Source organism: Anas platyrhynchos, chromosome 15 (genome assembly GCF_047663525.1).
Source record: "Anas platyrhynchos isolate ZD024472 breed Pekin duck chromosome 15, IASCAAS_PekinDuck_T2T, whole genome shotgun sequence".
Classification (NCBI taxonomy): Eukaryota; Metazoa; Chordata; class Aves; order Anseriformes; family Anatidae; genus Anas; species Anas platyrhynchos.
The window spans coordinates 16561556-16577919 of record NC_092601.1 but is presented as its reverse complement, the minus strand read 5'-3'; the positions used below and the strand labels follow the sequence as shown (position 1 = coordinate 16577919).

The 16364-nt window shown below is 44.3% G+C and overlaps 2 long non-coding RNA genes across 3 annotated transcripts; one reads left to right on the top strand and one right to left on the bottom strand.

Annotated features, from left to right (window-relative positions):
• The first annotated feature begins 39 nt into the window (after nt 1-39).
• LOC110352836 (uncharacterized) lies at nt 40-12736 on the top strand. Its single transcript, XR_011803603.1, has 3 exons — nt 40-6130; nt 6251-6345; nt 12600-12736. It is a non-coding gene; the product is annotated as an uncharacterized lncRNA (long non-coding RNA).
• LOC113845266 (uncharacterized) lies at nt 7799-15972 on the bottom strand. Of its 2 annotated transcripts, none has more exons than XR_011803601.1 (4): nt 14863-15972; nt 12591-12721; nt 11138-11347; nt 7799-8461 (listed from the first exon to the last, which is right to left on the bottom strand). It is a non-coding gene; the product is annotated as an uncharacterized lncRNA (long non-coding RNA). The 2 variants fall into 2 exon arrangements; XR_011803602.1 differs by lacking the exon at nt 14863-15972 and adding an exon at nt 13588-14849.
• Nucleotides 15973-16364: the final 392 nt, after the last annotated feature.

The following is a 16364-nucleotide window of genomic DNA, read 5'->3' as shown; positions in this document are numbered from 1 at the left end:
CGGAGGGGGTGCGCCTCATGCATAGACACAAAGGGAGGGGGCGCATGCGCAGTGAGGAGTGAGAGCCCCAATGTTAATTATCATAGAATTGTTAAAATTGGAAAAGACCTTCAAGGCCGTCTGGTCCAACCCCCTACTACCAATGTCACCCGCTATGTCCCCAAGCACCAACCTCTCCTCAAACACCCCCAGGGACGGTGACGCCACCACATCCCTGGGCAACCCGCCTGAGTGCTCCTTCTGAGGAGAAATATCTCCTAATTTTCAACCTGAACCTGCCCTGGCACAACCTGAGGCCATTTTATTGTTGATACTTTCCTGGACACTTCGCTATCCAGAACGCCAGCATCCCAGATATGCAGCCAGCATTAAAGTAGCACACGTTCGTGATCTCAACAAGCATTATTCTAATGGTCACTGCAACGGGACAAGGCAGCAAGGTGGAGATTTATGGGTGAAAATGCACTTTGGATGGTCCAATTCATCTGAAATTATTGTTGGCTGATGCTTGCACTCAGCCTGTGTCAGGGGAGTTCTGACACCTGGTTAAGCCAGATACTTAATTAAACAAATAACCCCTCGCCTCCAGGTTTATAGGATTGGACTGGTTAGGAATGAAAATAAGTTTCTTATAAAATACTGAAGTGGGCCTGGCAATGCTTTTTTCTGGTCTCTGAGGAAAATAAAGAGTTTGTAAGAAGGTGAATGCCACCCAGTGTGGCCTTGTAGTGCATGAATTGAGCCAATCTCATGTCCTCTTCTGGCACCACGACTGGGCTTGCAGACAGGGGTGAGGCAGTGCACGTCATATATCTTGATTTTATTTTTTTTTAGTAGGACTTATGACAGTGGCCTGCAGGATGTTCTAATAATAAACTGGAGAACCAGTTTAGGTGATACTGCTCTAAGGGAGTTGCAAAACTGGTTGAGGGAAAATGTACCTGATGCCAGTGCTTGTACGGGGAGCTACCCTGGCTCCATTACTCATCCGCAACGAAACAGGCAGTGTAATTGCTGTATTTGAAGGTGGGATGGAGTTTGAGGCTGTATCAAACAACTAGAATGCAAGATGGGAAGTCTACAAAATAAAAAAGGGATGCAGTTATTGACAGGTGTGCTGCTGTGTACTCCAACGTAACTTCACGGTTATGAGATGAGGAGAGCTGGGCAGCTGGCTGTGCTGCAAGGAAGGATGGAGGGGCTGCTGTGGGTTGTGAGCTAAATAGGTATCCATTTCCTTCTGCTGGAGAAGGTTTGAACACCGTGCAGGTCCCTATAGGTATGAAATCTACCAGTAAGATGCGTGCAGGAAGCCATCCTGCACTGCTGACCTGTGCTGGAAGCGTATGTCCAGCACTGGGCTCCACAAGAGATGAAATTGGGATCACTTGGAGGAAAAAATGGCAATAATGATATAGTTTTTGAGCACATGACTTTTATAGAGCCTGTTCAGAGAACAGAAAGCTGCGGAACAACGTGGTGAGTCTTCAAATAGATAAAAGGCTGTTGCCATGAGGAAAGGAACAATTTGTTCTCTTGTGTCCACTGGGGGTAGGGTGAGAAGCCATAAGCTAAAATAACAGCAAGGCAGATCTGGGTTACAGTGAAAAAATGTTTCGGTGATTCCTTTGAACTAGTCATGCGCTGTGTTGGACCGCCTTGGCAAGACGTGGGCTCTTCTTAGAGGCTTTTAAGAACAGATCAGACAAATATGTGCCATAGCAGCTAAAGCCCAGTGTAAGATCTTACATCGAGGAAGGAGGTTAGATTCGATGGTCCCGTAAGCTAGAGTTGCTGTGGTTCTGTAACCCCAAGATACGTAATCATTGCAGCCCTTATTGGCTTAACAATAAAACTAGATCAGCTGCACAGATTAAAGATACTCAACTAGGCCAAGTAAAATTACGTAACAGGAATGAAATTGCGTTTAAGCATGGTTTTATATTTTGCACCAGATGGGGTGAAAGTATCTAAATGAGGAACTCTGCAGAGCTTTTACGCATTAAAGGCTAAGGCCTTGTCTCCAGCATAGCTTTCCAGAGAATTTTCCACCTTTGTTCCTGCTGTATTGCTGATGCAATTAAGTGGTGGTAATCCAGAAAGGATGCCAATGTTTCTTGAGATTAAGGCCTCACTGGCTAGGCTGAACTGATCTTTGTAGAAATAGTTTAGATACAAGCTGACCTCAAGATATACTCGAAAAAAAAAAAAAATGAAATGGAACATCCTTTCTGTTTCTTTGTTATTTGTATTTTTTAAACAGCAAGTGCATGCAGTTGGTACCAGCTAGCCAAAAAGAGGTATTTTGTAAGCGGGCTGTTAGATAAGTGAACGCGTATTTGTGGATTAAAACACTTGCCTTGAGAGGCATTCTAGATGTGTATTATCCACCCCAGCAGTTTCCAATGCAGAGTATCATATCATGCCTGGTGCTTAAAAGGACAGAAGACATGTCACTTTTCCTAAGTGCATTCCTTGCATCTCTGGAACTGCCATCTAGATGCTAATAACTTATCAAAATTTAATTTGCATCAGTAATATTCTTGAATTGTCGAGAACATTTGTCTTAAGATCAGATGAAGCCACTGGTGATCTAAATAACTGCAAATTCAGGACCTCTAAGCATGGAAAGTCAACGTGTCCAATTGTCCTGCTGGTTTTGCTGTTAAATACAACGTCCTGCCTGACAACTGTTTTACCTTTGTGCAGTTTGTGCAATGGTCATAATGCAAAAAGAAGGAAGGCAGGCTGCTTCCACTGCTTGCAGCTTGATCGGCCTTTCACTGTGCAGTCTTCCTGCATGCTGGTTTTCTAGGAAATGCCGAGTTTGATGCTGACTGCTTTTTCCTCCCTGCCAGAGGAGATCTGTGGTGAGGCAGGTAGGAGGCTGCGTGCTCAGGCTGGCTGCCCCGAGGCTTGGGCTCTGAGTGACCACCTCTAGAGCAAAGTGTCAACTGTGTGATGCTTGGCAGCACCTGCCCTGCTGTTAGCCTGCTGTACAAAGGTTATGTGCCTAAATGCATTTGTTCTAGCTGTCCGGGCAGGGCTTGGTGAATAATAGCAAGGTGATAGTGTTCACAGCACTGTGAACAACTTCATTTTTTTTTTACCATACAATAAGCTTTATTAAGACTATTAATGAGACAAATTATTTGCAAGAGACATTCCAGATCACACCTTCTATCGTTGCCTTAAAATCCAAAGATCTGTGTTACTACGGATACTTTTCAAGTAGTGATGATGTTCTCTGTTATTCAAGGTATACTTGAAGTCTCAGGTCTCACACAGGTAACTTCTATCTGCAGGTTGTTGCACACTTTTTCAGTCTCTCCTAGTCTCCTCGTGCAGGCTTCTTTGCAATCTCACAGCTGTTGCTGTAATCTCTAGCAGTTTTTCAATGGGTGGCTCTTGGCAAGGTGCTCAGTACTCTGGAAGAAACAAGATTAAAGCTGTAGTGCAGCAGCATCTCATTTACCTTTCAAAATCTTGCTAGAAAGAAAATAAAATGCTATAAAGTTGTACTGGGTCTGGCCAGGACGGAGAACTTTCCTCACAGCAGCTCTCATGGTGCTGTGTGTTAGATTTGTGACCAAAACAATGCTGATAACACACTGATGTTTTAGCTGTTGCTGGATGGTGTTTGCATATCATTAAGGCCTTCTGTGTTTCTCACTCTGTTCCCCCCCAGTGAACAGACTGGGGATGTTCAAGAGGTGGGGATGGGACCTGAAGGTACCAAAGAGATGTGCCGTGCCATGTAACGTCGTGCTCAGCAATAAAAAGGGGGAAGAGTGGGTTTAGGAAAATCAGCCTTCTTTTGCTCAGGAACTTTCTGTGCCTTGGTCTGCCTGGGCAACGTGGTGAGTGATTGCTTTTTCATCACTTGTTTTGTTTTCTTTCTCTATTCTTCCACTTCTCGTTTGCTTATTAAACAAGCTTTATCTCGACCCACAGGTGCTCTTGCTTTTGTTTTTCCCTTCCTCTTCCCCTGTCCCACTGGGAGAGCGTGGGGTGGGAAGGAGTGTGAGCGGTGCTTGGTTGCCTACCAGGGTTAACCCACAACAAGTGTGTAGGCACGTTCCCATCAGACCTCGCCGTGTAAAGAAATCCATTCGTTAAGCAACGATGTGCAACCCCTTGTTTTTTTCCCCTGGAGGGAGGCAGAGAGGGAGTAGGAGTTAGGTGGTACTTGCTTTGTGTAGTTTTGTCCCTTCCTTCCCTGCTAGGCTGCTGGGGTGTAGGGAAGTGTCCTGGAGAACCGTGCCCCCCAGATGAGGGGGACTTTTTCCTAAGAGAGGTCCTTGCCATGCAATTCTGGTACCCTTAAGAAGATTTAGCTCTTAATGATATTTTTTGCAAGTAGTAGGATGCTGCTCATTTCCCCTTTCTGTTTTACTGTTAGTGAAAATACATCTGTACCACTCACTTGCCATTTCAGAGCTTATTTCCATGCATGAAAAGTGACAGATTCTCCAAGTCTGTTTGTAGGGAACTGCATGAATCAGTTTCAAGAACACACCTATGCTTTCTTCATCTCAGTTCCACGCCCTTTTCTGCTCTAATAAATTCATGACAGGTGGTTCAGATATGAGCTCCAGCTTCAGAGCCGATTCCTGAACAACTGACAAGGAGGACGAAGGTTTAGGCACTCGGATGATCTCCCCAGAAGTGAGCCCTTTGCTTGCTGAGGCACAATTCCTGGTGTGCAGTCTTAGAGCTGACTCAGCCACCCCATCCCTCTTCTCTGTGTCATCTAATTTGTGTGTGATCTTCCCCTACGTGGACAGGCTTTGGTTGGCCTCTTGTGCCTGTAGCAGAGATATGATTTAAGGAGATAATTGTTTGCATGAGAAAAAAAAAAACTGTCTTGGAATACGTCTGCTGTGTTCCTTCGGTATGACAGCAGGGTGAAGAATATGATCATGGCCCTAAAGAATGGTAGCTAATTGCTGTGATTTATATGCCCAAGTATGAGCACAATTACTGGAGACTGTGTTTGAGGTCAGGAAGTGGCTGCGAAGAAGGGAGGGGAGAGGAATTCTTTGTGAAGAATGCTGCATGGTTTGGGGTGAGCGTCCCCACAGGGGTGTTTGAGGCCACAATGGCCCTTATGCCTACAGGGAAGCTATCAAAGTGGACTGAATGGTGACGTCCTGCAGTGGGTGTTGTGGAGAGAAAGTGCCCATGGGGCATGAGATGTGATTGTGTGATGGAGCAGCAAGCTAGAGCAGGGAATAAATACAACTGTCTCAATTAGACTCTCCAGGTTTTCAGTTCTGCAGCTTCTCCAGCTATTCCTGCACGTGCTGGTTGGTTTTGTTGCCATGTTTTTGTGGAAGGTCAACTCGCTGACAGGCCTCTTGTGCAGAATTTTCAGTCTGCACATGGTGTTTCTATTCAGAGTATAACGCGATATCCAGTTCTTTGATCTGAAAAGGAGCAGTTAGGATAAATAATCACAGAAGGGGCCTGAAGTGTTGATATGGAATTGTGAGAATCAGAAAAAAGAAATAGGAAGATGGTGTCTACCCTGGGAGTTTGGAGGTGCTCAAGCTCTAGGATTTTGTTGCAGCCCAAAAATAAACAGCAAGTCCTACCGCTGCAGACAGTACCCCTTGCAAATCTTCCTTTGTGGCTGCAGATCAGCTGCTGATACCAGTAGCTTGTTCCTGCTGTGTTCCAGCACCGTAAAGCTCGTGATTGATGAGTTCTGCACAGGGCACAAAGTGCTGCAGTTCTCTTGCGCTCCAGTGGACTGAGAGTGTCCTACGTGCATCTTTTCCGCCTAGTCTGGTTTTCCTTTTCCCATTTTCCTTCGGGACGTGTTGGTTGTTAAATGGAAACATTCCTTTTCAGATATTTGTGCTGAATGTGGAAACTGAGGTGCAGGAAAGAGTTTCACAGTTGCTCAGCTGGAATGAGCTGTCTAATATATTTGTACGTGTTTTTCTTAGACTCGAGTTTTGTGACGGTTTGCTTTTCTTCCTTTCAGGCCTAGCTGCTCAGCCTATTCAGTATTAAATTACAGATTTTTGTATTGCCATTTAATCGTTCTTAATTTCTTTCAGGTTCTTGCTGTGGTCCTGCTCTTGACATGGCTCTTTTGCCATAAAGGAAGCCCATGAGGAAGGTATGGAACAGATTGACAGCACAGCTATTTATACAGAGCACTGAAAGCTAGATATGTAGACCCAATACCTGTATGTTGCCTTCTGAGATACTTTGCCTCATTAACTTTTCTGTGTCATAGGCTGCCTTTCTGGAGACTGGATCCATTGAACTCAAGGGAAGTAATCCCAGCTGACTTGGACAGCTCTAAACCAGGTGACAGCATGCTCACTGGAGGTAAGCAAAGGCATTATCCCTGTCTATTAAGTCAATAGCTTTGGTTCTAATAATACTTTGAGCTTTGATTTCTACCCTTCAATGGAAAGAAGGTGGCTTAAAATTGCTATAGATGGAAAGTAAAGATATTGTCTGAATGTGCTTAAAGCAGAAAGGCAGGAGGCTCATCCTCGCTCAGGGAGGAAACTGTGCATTAAATCCATAGCTAGTTATGATATTTTTGAAGTGCCAGCTGTCAGTACAGTGCCAACGGAGCAATCTGCTGAGTGCTGGCAAGTTTTCTCCCCTCTGTGCCAGTTACGAATGCCATTGACTAGCTAGAAAGGGAAGCCTGCCTACTCTTGTGTTGGAGGCCTTAGAGGTGTGATGAGTGGAATTGTGCAATAAGTGAAAGAAGGGATAACGAGAGAGGAAATGGAGGAATTCCTCAGGGTGCCATCTGTGATGTAGATTACGAGAGAGGCATAGAGGAAGTAGATTTCTTTTGTGGATTAATTTTGCCAAACTGCAATCAGTGAGCTAACAAGCATTCTGCTTTTTAGGATCATAAAGAGCAATGCAACAGCTAACATATATAATCAGCAGTATGCCCTACAAATAAGAACTGGAGAAAAATAATGGAATATATACCTCAAGGTTTCTAGCTACCAACATAAAGGGCAGAAGGGTGGGGAGGTGACTTGCATCAGCCACAGCTTTCTGTGCTTTCTCATCAGCTTTACAGTGCTTGCTGATGACTTCCTCATGTTCATTAACAGTGTGCTGAAGGTCAGATTCTAGCTTGCATTTAATAGCAAGCAGACTATTTCTAGAGGGCAGGAAGAAGTCCTGGAGACCCAGAATACGTTAACTGCTCAGCTCCCAAAGTGGTTTGCGGATAGGTTTTCTGCAGTTTGTTTTTCTCTAAACTTTTGCACTGTTAAGCCAAGTGGGATTCACCCCCTCTGTATCTGCATTACGGAACATTAGGACCTGCATATTTATTGTCATGTTAAATGAAAGCTAAAATAATGATGCACCTCTGAGGCAGAGATAGACTGTGTTGTTTATGAAGTCCTCGAGCCTGAGTCTGTTTTACTGGATATTTGTGTGTATGGATTTGATTATATATACCAATATTATTTATTTCCAAGTGAAGCTGCAGTAGCAGCAGCTGGCTTTAGACCTGACTGAAACCGTGTTTGATTGCAATCTCAACAAACGAATGTAGTTTCTGCTCCAGAATTTATGATATGTATGTCTTTTTATCTCATGGAAAATATGAGCTCCACAGCTCGTTTAGTGCTTACTGTTTGCTGATATGAATCATTGGAGGACTGTTGTTGCTGTAAAAATAATAATAAAAAAAAATGAGCCCCACTCTAAGGAAGGAGGACTACAAGGGCTTTAACAGAACAACTGCATTCTAGCAACACGCCGCTCTCTAGCAAAACAACATCAAGTAAATGTGCCATTGTGTTCCAGAACACTGCGCAGGTTCTGAGCTTTATAGGTGCCGTATAACAAAACTTCTAAACTCCAAATTTAGCATGGAGATGGCAGTTCACTTGCTAAAAATGTGTTCTTTCATCATCAGTCAGTTGTAAGTAAATGAATTGATTGCGTTGCTAATCTATTTGAATAAAAAATGCATTTATGACCCAATTTTTATAACTGATGTCCCTTAATTGCAGCTGAGAAACGCTTTTCATGGTATCAGTCCTTTCCAGAAGTTATACTTTCTTCCTTGCAAATATGAGCAATGTTTCCTTTATGGAAAAGAACTGCAGGCTGTAATGGTGAATGTTAAAGTGGCTTCTAAATTCTATGCACACAAAAAAAAAGACGGCAGGTATGTCATTTCATACTGCAATCTGTAAAATTTCACTAAAATGGATCTTGCTGTGGGCTACGTTCCATAGAAGAAATCCCAGCACCATGGAAACACAGAGCAAAATTGTGGTTTCATTGGAGGCAGAATCTTACGCTGTCCTTTTTAAGGTAGGGTTTTCAACCTCGCTGCCCTCCAGCCCAGTCCAGTCCGTACTGCTTCCAGCTCTGGCTGTAACAGGCTGAGGTGTTGTTCCTGCAGCTCCCCATGCTGGCAAGCATCCTCATCCATTTGCTTCCAAAGGTCCTGAAAGCAGATGAAAGATTAATGAAAATAATGAATGGAGAGGAAGCTGAAAGTTGTAGGAGGTCTCCCTGCAAAGCTCTTTTTTAGGGTGATGCCTTTTTTTTTTGTTGTTGTTAAAAGTGCTCGATCCCAGTATCGTATATGCCTGTCATATGACTGTAGCCACACTGACTTTAAGAGAAGTATTTCAGACTTGAGACTGATGTAACTGAGGATGGGTTAGGTTTGTGTCTGTATATACATAGTGTAATTAGAGGGAGAAAGAAAGAATCTTTGTTACTCTTTTAGTTACTAAAACTGGATTTTTGGCAGCAATTATATTACTTTATTCCAGCAAAGAGTCTGGCTTTTTTTACTAGTTTACTGGGTTTTATTTTTGAAATGAAGAGCCAAAGGAAACTCCTTAGTTGTACTTCTTGGTTAGTTTCCAGTCTGTTACATGGCTATACCATTCAAACAACAAGTGCAGTGGATCCATTTCCCCTAACAGCACAACTTTTCTTGTTTTAATTACATACAGATAGATCTTTGGGTTTCTACTTTGACAAAAGCTGACATTAATGCTTATCCTGTGTAAGGTTTGTCAGAACTACTGCAGGTTGAATTGGTATGACTGGGAGAACCAGGGCTTTGGAACAAATTGATTTTATATTCAAGATGACAGTCTAAACAAGAGTACAAAACCTACTGCTTTGTTGCTTAAGCTATAAAATACAACTGGCATGCTTTCCCATTCAGGTACCTGCTTACATCCTCTCCAATTTACCCTGAGATGCTGTTGCAGTTTATTCAGTGTCTTGACAAGCTCACTGTTATTCCTGTTGGCACGATCCACTTGGATTTCCATTTTGTTCTGGTCAGTTTCCATCTCCTTGAGCCTAAGAGCTTCAGCATGCCCTGTCACTTCAGCCTCCAGACTCACCTGCAGAGACTGGGTTGCATGCTGGTGATTTTCTGCGGAGTCCAGTGAAGCATATGGTGCAACATTCTGTTCTGTTGACTCTAATCCAGCCTTAGTATCACGTTATTGCCCACCAACTAACAAAAACACAGTAGCTTTCCAAAGCTGTTCGTAACTGTGGTACCAGAATTTTGAACTGAGCCATTTACGAACACATTTTAAATAGAACATGACAGCTTTCAAATGGCAGCTTCAACCTGAAGCAGTTCAAGCTGAATGAAAATCAGTTTACTTTATTCAGCCTGTAAGGAAATATGCAACAGAAGGATGAATAAATACTCTTTGTAGGGTTATACACACACCACCTTCTGGTGGAAGGTGAGCAGTAGGCATTGGACCTGCCTGCAGCTCTCACATCTGTACCACAGGGCACACTCTGCCTCCTCCAGTGCCACCTGCAGTTCATCCTTCTCAGTCTCCAGTCTCTTTATCTTGTGCAGCTCATGAATGCTGTTCCCTCCCTTCCCCAGCTGATTGATCAGAACCTTAATTTCCTCTAGGGAAGAAAACAGATATTTCATATGATAGGTTTATTTCAGGACCGTGAACTTTACCAAGTGCACCAGACAGATTCTTTGAATGGAAGTGGCATGAAATGGTTCCAGTCACTTTACATTAGCTGCCCTTTTTTTTCATTGCTAAATATTATCCTGGATTTCTGAATGAGCCACACTAGCTGCATGTGTTTGTGGAGGCGGAAGAATGAAGCCCATTAAGTCACGAGAAATTTCTTCCAGTTTTTAACCCAGCCTTCCCCTCTCCCCCTTTCAGATGGCTGCTCATACAGAATGGAAATGGGACTCTGCATCATCTCTGTGCAGCAGAGTGCGGCTCTGTGCCAGGTGATGGAGGGCAGAGCAAAGGGTTGGGGGAGGTAGCCCAGAAAGCCCTGGGGCTGTGCCAGAGAGTCCATCACTGATTTCTGTTGGCTGCAAGGGCAGCAGATTGTAGCATCTTCAAAACATTTACGGTGTCATCTTTCAGCCTCCTGTAGAAGATCAATTTTTGTAATTTACAGAAGTTAAAAAAAAAAAAAGGCAGCTGCTCTCCCTATATAGTAAGTGGGGAGAAGTGATGCCAAGAGGGGAGACTCTGTGCAGGAGTTTAGCTGACTTCCTTTGAACTGATTTCTGGAGATGCCTAATTCTCCTCACTGAGGTTAAAGGGAGCTTCATCTGCTTAGAGTAAAGGTGGTGATTGTAAATCGTCTTTTGAGGGAATTGCTCAGAATTAGGGAGGATGCTGGCAGCTGGAATTGGGACTTCAGCTTCTATTGTATTTAAGTCTAATGAAGTAACCAGTTTGTTATCACCTTACGTAGCACTCTGGTGATGCTACGTGGCCCAGCTTGGAGTGATGACCTCCTGGTATAACAGTGAGCACAATCAAGCTGCTATTGTGATCTTGTTTTGGGGGTTCAGAAAGGATCTTTCCAAGTATTGTCCCAAGAGTCAGTTCCTGGAGGCAGCACACAGGTGACTGTTAGTATCTTGGGTGAACTGGGTGCTGGGGTGAATGCAGACCCAGTCCCAAGAGCAGAATCTAACTTGTGACTTCAGTGCTTCCAACGTATGTTGCCAGGGAATGAAAAGCACTGCTAGAAATAAGAAAACTGGAATTGGTGCTAGCAGATACCATAGGAGATAAGGAATAGCTAAGTAGGAATCGAACGGCCAATGATTTGCAGAGGTTTTTAATGTCAAGCCAGTACTTACCATGAAGGGCCATGTTCTTTCTTCACAGATTCCAGGTGCTCCAAGGGTTTTTCACAGCCACTCTTAAGCTCAGAGTTTCCAGTCAATGCACATTCCTTCTGCGAAATATTCACTTCCACCTGCAGCTCTTCATATTTTTTGTTGCCCTTCCACCAGCATCTTATTAAAGGCTCTCTGCTTCTTGTCCAGGGCAGCACAAGCGGCGTTGGCCTGGAAAGATAAAGCCAAGCATTCACTGGACACAAGTTTTCTTTTCACTTCACTTCTCAGTGTGTCCTGCCAGCTAGTCGCAGTTAAATTGGCAGCCGCTCTAATGACTGGCAGGGTTTCTCGTGGTCACTCTGAATGGGTGATTAAAATGTTTACAAGGCTTTCTTTCCTCACCATTAGGAATTTAACAAGATCACCCAGTTCCCAGCAGTGTGATAGTCTTCCTTGCTCCTGTGGTTATAATGATGCTGCTGTGGAGCAAATGTTTTCCACTTCAGATATTCCTTGTGCAGATGTGCTGTTAGTAATTGCCTGGGTTGATTAGTGTGACTATTTCAAAGACGATTCAGTTACAAACAAGATGTTATTCAAGACTATTTTAGACCGTGTTTAACTGCTTGTCATGAAGGGAAAGAATAAAGGTACATTTTTCTTTCCTAGGAGCTTTTAATCACAAATATTCTACATATCTTTATGATCTGCACATGCGTTCAGATACCATGGTGATAAGCACACCACAGGAACCAAAGAATAAAGGACTGCTTCATTAAAGAAAGTGACGGTGAAACAGATTTTCAGCCCAGCACTGTACTGCTGTATGTGGGATTGTCAGCTCTTGAGACCTGTTCTAAAGCCAACTGCAGTCACTGGCAGGAACCCAAGGACTTCAGTGGATTTGGAGCAGCCTTTGTGCCTATTTTAAGTAACATTTTTATTCAAATGTCCCACAGTTGCACTGCTATTCATGCTCTTACACTAGCACTAGCAAGAGGAGAAATACTAATTTAATGAAGGAGCATTCATTGCTGGTGTTTAAGCTACACGTTGTTTAGATCTGCTTTGAGCGTGGTAGTTAATAACCAGTGGCCAACCCACCGGTACTGCAACACTGCAAAGTTCAAAGCAGGATATCATTATCCTTAAAAAGAAGATGAATACCTTGCCTTGCAGTGAGGGAGGGCTTTTGCTTCAGCTGCACTCTTGTTTCTGGAAGACAGTTAATGAGTTTACAAGAAGCATGCTGAGTGCTCCTAGGAATTTGCTGCGGCTCTCATCTAGGTTTATTCACGAGGTGATAAATCTTAGCCTTGCTTCTCAGGGCCATACAGATTACTGTGACATTTGATAGAGATATCTTAAAATACTAGGAAATAAGGGATCAGGGAATTAACAGAAAGACTCCAGCACCAGATCTTGCTCATCAGGCTTGTGCTGGATGCTCTTGAATGGCTGGCTTTCTTGCCTTTTCCAGGTTGAGTGAGGTCCTCCGCTTCTGTCTGAAGCCTCTGCTTAGTTTTCTCTGGGCTGCCAACACGGGCTTGGACTGATTCAGCTGTCTGCTCTGCTTCCTGAAGCCTCACAGCCAGCATTGTCCTGAGGGAAGGAGGGCAGAAATATCTTGGTGAGTAAGTAGCTCATGGAGTGAGGAGTAGTAGAAGTCAGCAGCTGTCACCTCCTTGAGCGCTATTGCTGTTTTCACCAGTAATCTTGGAAGCAATCTCTGAAAAGGGAATGAAAACTGCTACTGGGATGTGGCTGGATCTTCCCTTCCGTGTGTGGATGAGACAGATCAGGCTGCAGCTCAGCTCTTTATTGCTGGATTGTTACCTAGTGATAGACTCCTCCACTTCACATTCAGATATCGCAAGGACTGGGGTAGCGTCTAAGAGCAAAGCAGCTTCCCTCCCTGTGAAGATCTGTGCAACTAAGGCAGAGATGTAGGAGCTTATTTTGTCTCAACTTGTTTCAGGCTCACAGTGAAGCCCTCCAGGTGTCTTAATAGCAACAGGAGTTAGGACTATGTGAAAGCATCTTTATGTTAGGTCTGTTAGAGAGACTGTTACAAAGATTGGCTGAACTTCTAGCCTATAATACTAGATCTCAAAGTCCAGGTTGTAATGGATTTAATCTGCTTCGGTGCTTTCTTTATTGTTAGGAAATGCTAGTGGCTTTTGTAGGGCTGTTGGAGTAAAGAAAGGCTATTCAACTACAAGCATTTATTGGAAAGGTTCAGCATTGGTTTTCTGTTGTTAGTGTACAAGTGTTAGGGCTCAATAGTCTCTGTTTATTATTGCAAGTATTTATTTTTTCTTTTCTCTTAGCCAGAGCATTCTACTTCCTTTCTCTCTTAGCAAGTTGAGTTCCAACAGATCACGTCTGTAAGCTGTGACTCAGCAGCTAAACTAAATAATAAACCACCTTAAGTCCTGTCCCATTCTTCCTGAAAGCTGAGTGCTCACCTTGTTTCTTCCAGCTCTTTGGCTCTTGTCTTGTATTTACTCTTCCAGATTGTGATTTCAGTATTGAGTTTAGAGACCAGGAACCACGGTTCACTTTGCTCTCCTCCTTCTCTTCCAAATGCTCTTTCATCAGGTCCAAGTCCTGCTTGGCGTTGGCCAGGCTTACTGCAGCAGCCGTGCAGGATTTGAGATAGTGCAGCCATTACGATGCATCTGTCTGGTTGGATTATGGATGCACTGACCTCACTGCCCTGAGCTGGAGTGTTACACTTGAACAACTCAGTCCTGGACCAGCTAGAAACATTTCAGGTTTCAAAATATCTTCCTGGTCAGGAGCCAAGCGTCTGTTCTCCGTACCTGCTTTTTTTTTTTTTTTTTTAACTGTACTGCAGTAAATTGAATTGAGTTCATATAACTGAAAACAGAACTTGGCTTGTCATCGTCACTGTTTTCTCTGCAAGTATTTCAAAAGAATTATGACAGTAAACCCATTTGGTGATTGTTCTGAACACAGAGAGAATTCTTGCCAAGCTTTTGATATGCAGGTGCAGCACTTGAATTATTCTTTGGAGATAAGGAAAAATTTCCAAGACAGACCTGTCAGACAGAGACTTGAAATACTGATACATCTTGAGCCAAACACGCGTGACCTATGCAAATAAACTGCTGTACAATCCACTGAACAGACACTGGACCGAGAATCAAGAGGTGTGTGTTCTGCTCTTTGCTGCTGACTCATGGGAGGCTGTCTTATTTCCATATCCGTACAAGGCTCATGCCCCCACACACCCCCATCACGATTAGCTGGTGACAAGCCCAGGGATTAATTTGGATGAGAAAGTTTCCCTTTGCAAGAGCTGAAACAAAAGATTCGTTTCTCTGAAGTGGGGAGCGTGCAAAAGAACAGGCACTGCATGTCCCAGGGGAGCAGCAACCTGTGTAGGCAGTTGGTGGTCCCCAGAACCTTTGACTTTTCATCCAGCAGTCCCTTGAAGTTGTGTACCACACCTGAGAGTTGAGAGGGATCTTCATGTGGACAATCTGGTTAATCTAGGTCAGATCTTCCTTGTGTGCCTCGCTCAGCTGTGAGAAAAGCTCATAGGGAAGCAGGAGAGGAATTAATTCAATCTGACTCGAGAGAAAGAAAAGTGAAGGTAGAAGGATTGGGCAGATTTGCTAAAGGAGGCAGAGCAGGGCTGCCAGAGTTACAAGAAATGCAGGGGTAGAGTAGGACCCAAGGGAAGTAACATTGCACAAAGCTGTCAAGGAATTTACCTTGGAGCCTGATGGCATTAATTTCAGCTTGGCTCTTCTCCACCTCAGCCAGCTGGGCCTTGGCTTCAGACAGGTTATCTTCCAGCTTGTGAACATGAGCCTGAGTTCAGCTGTAAGAGAAGGCAGTCATATGATGCTGAGTAAGGCTTGAAGGGCCCAAATATCCTCCCTCCGTTTCAAGCTCGGTTTATTCCTGTTGGTTGTAATTATAAAGGGATGACTAACAGGCAGGGGGAGTGCAAATTGTCCCAATCTTTAGTGAGGGGGACGCCTGCGCCATCAGCCAGGGTGGGCAGTGCTCAGTGCTAGCCTGAAAATCCAGAGAGCTGGATTCTGCCTCGCACTGATGGTTGGAGAAATTCCTTCATGTCCTCTCCGCCTGGATTTCTGCAGAGTGCTAACACCGAGGGCACTGATCTTTGCTTTCATGACCTGTTTGCCCATCTCCAGCTTGGCCTTCACACGGTGGGCTCTCCACAAGCTCTGCCATCTCAGCCACAGCATCTGTGTGCCTCCTGCACGGGGTAGAGGCCGTGGCCTCGCTCAGCAGGGCTGCCTCCTCAGCTCAAGGAGCGACTTCGGCAGCCCAGCTTCCTGCTTGCAATTCTGGTAAAGCTGAGAAGGGGCCAAGTGCGTGTTGTCAGCTGAGGTCTGGCAGCCCTAGAGCCTCAGAAAGGCTCTTGGGGATGCTTTGGAAGAAAGGCTTCTGGAAGCCTTTTATTTAGTTTTAATAGGCTCTTTATTTGGGACAAATCCCATCTTTGGTATTACTCCATTAGCAGGTTGGTGAGTGGCATCTTCCAGAAGGATTAACCATTTCTAGGCCTTTCTGCTAAAGCAGAGTTTTCTCCAGACTGCAGGTCATGTATTTCTCTTGCAAAGTAATAGAAAATGGACCAAACAGTCCTGCCTTGTGTTTTTACTGTGTGCTTCTGAATTGGCAAATCTAACAAGTCTCAGATCACCTTCCACTCCAACTGCAGAGGAACATGAGAGCCCACAGCAAATTTCACAGAGCCATTGGTGCTTTACCCCTTCCAAGGTCCACAGCATGAGGGGAAGGTAAGTCAGGACTCCAGGATCTGGCCTGCTTATGAGCATGGAGAAACTGCTGAAGAAGGGTCATCTTTAGAAAGTCCCGGTGATGTGTGTGTCACATCAGATGCTGGTGTATGGGAAGCTGCCTGACCTCGGGGCAGTGGTTGCCTCTTCCAAGCAGTCGGTGAGATCATGGGGCAGATCCTTTCCTTGTTTCTCCACCTAGTGGGAAAGTGTGGAAGAAATTCTCCGCCAAAGAGCCGATGAGTACTTAGAAGCATAACCACCTTGGGAACTGTGGCAGTGTGAGGTACAATCAGAGGGGGAACAGGAATTCTCAAATGCAGGCCTCTGATGAACAGTGCTGCTTCTTGTATCACCGGACGAGATCCTCTACCTCCGTTTTCCCATCTGTGCAAGGTGTCTAACAACACCGACCTATCTCCTGATATGGTTGAGAATGA